Below are 2193 nucleotides of genomic sequence, written 5' to 3'. Positions count from 1 at the left end.
AGCTTCACCGAGTTCCCGCGGCGAAGGGCCTAAGGGTCTTGGGCTAAGCGACTAAATCCACGCGGCGCCACCTAGAGCTGCGAGCGAGAGGTGCAAGCACTCGCTTCGCTCTTCCTCATCAAGCGTTGATTGGCTAAAAATGACCGATCCGTACGGGTGGGGTTCAATCCAACCTTTGATTGGCTATTTTTGCTTCTTTCCCCGCCCTTGTTATCTCACCCAACCATACAGCTCACCAACAGCTGGTCCAGAGGACGAGCCCCTAGAAGATGATAGGTGTGTGGCTGTACCGGAAGCTGTGGAGGTGGGCAGGGCAGAGTCCTAGGAGCCTAATCTCTTCTCTGTCTCTAGGGTTCCAGGAATGGGATTAGAAATCAACTACTTTAGGCGAGCTCTGGTGGCCTAGTGGCAAGAAGCTGCACTACAATCCCAGAGAGGCACGGTTCAAATCCATCAGATTCTCTGCTGGAGAAGGAGGAACAATCTCCTCCTGTACCAGGCAGATCTGATCTGACAGTACACATACATACACACAAAATAATAAAATAATAAAAAATAATTTAAAAATCAACTACTTTAGCTGGGCGGGACTGCTCTAGGCGGTGATCTGTCAGAATCGGCCAGGCAGATTCCTAAAATAATCCTTGGCCAATTAAGTATTTAAACTCTGAAAACAGCTATCCTTTACAGTATATGCGGCGCAAAGGATCAACTCCTAGATCTCTCTTTAAAGCCAAGGCTCCCCACACAAAAAATCTCGGGGTAATTGTTATGTGCTGTCAAGTCGCCTGCAACTCATAGCGACCCTATGTAAAACAGCTCTGAATCCTGCTCTATCCTAAGCCATCCTTATTGTCTGTGACACACCTACTCCCTTTTACCCCAGTCACTGAGTCAATTCATCTCTTCAAGGGTCTTCCTTTCTTGCACTGTCCCTCCACCCCTTCAAGCATGATGTCCATCACTAAGGACTGGTGCAAAATACCAGTATGTCAGACGGAGCTTCAGAATCCTTGCCTCTAAAGAGTAGCCTGGTTCACCCTCTCTAAGATGAAACTGTTCTTTCCCTGTCAGTCCATGGTATATTTAACACTCTTCTCTAGCACTACAGCTCAAATGCATCAATTCTCCTATCATCCCTAATCATTGTCCAGCATGTAATTGTGAAGACCATAGCCTGAATCAGGTGCACCTTAGTCTCCAGACTGACGTCGTTGCTCTTCAATACTCTGGAAATGTCCCTGACAGCAGACTTTCTCAGTGCAATACATCTTTTGATTTCCTGGTTGCTGGTACCCCCCAGAGTGTTAATTGTGGAGCCAAGCAAACTAAAGCTGTCAACAATCTCAATCTCCGCTATCTGTCATGATGGCTGCTATGGTGAGTGGTGAGAATCTTTGTTTTCTTGATGTTGAGCTTCAATCCATATTGAAAACTGATGTTGCACTTCAATTCATATTGAAAACTGCAGTTCTTTACTTTTCTGCAGCAAACACCTAGGATCTTCTCAGTTTCAGCAAGCAATCATCTTCATAATAGGGTTTGTTGATGAACTTCCTCCAATCCTCCAATGCCCATATTCCTCCTCATAAAGTTCATCCTCCTGAATGATCTGTTCTGCATATAGATTGAAAAGGAATGGAGACAGGACACCTCCTGGACACATTCCTGATGCACTCCCCTCTAGATTTTGAACCATGCAGGGTTTCCTGCTTCCTGGTCCAAGTATAGGTTTCACATGAGCACAATCAGGAGGTTGCAAGAAACTTCCTGAAATGGCTGCTTCTGCAATTTAAAAGATTGGCGAGAAAACAAATTTGATATCTGAACTCATCCAGTCTAAAATGCAGGAAGCAACAGTGCAGCTCCTGCTAATCAGAAACTCTGTATTACAAATTTTATAACAGAACCTAGCCTGTCACATTCCCCACCTAAGAGATTGCCACGCCACCCTCTTGAGGGGAGATAGAGGAAAGTCTGTTCTTCTGTAACTTCTTTAATCAGAGGCTATAGAAATCTGCTCAGTCAGCAGAGTAGAATTCTCTTTACCTGTTACTTTCACTTCCTATGGAGTCTCAGGTTATTATCATCTATTACTTGGACAAATATAGATCTCTTCCAGTCAGTTGGCCAAGTGGTTGTTCTCCAGATTTCTTGGCACAACTTGGTGAGCACATCCAGGGCAGCATCTGT

Source organism: Elephantulus edwardii, unplaced genomic scaffold, assembly GCF_000299155.1.
Source record: "Elephantulus edwardii isolate Elephantulus edwardi_28Jun2011 unplaced genomic scaffold, EleEdw1.0 scaffold00074, whole genome shotgun sequence".
Lineage (NCBI taxonomy): Eukaryota > Metazoa > Chordata > Mammalia > Macroscelidea > Macroscelididae > Elephantulus > Elephantulus edwardii.
This window is presented reverse-complemented; position numbering follows the sequence as displayed.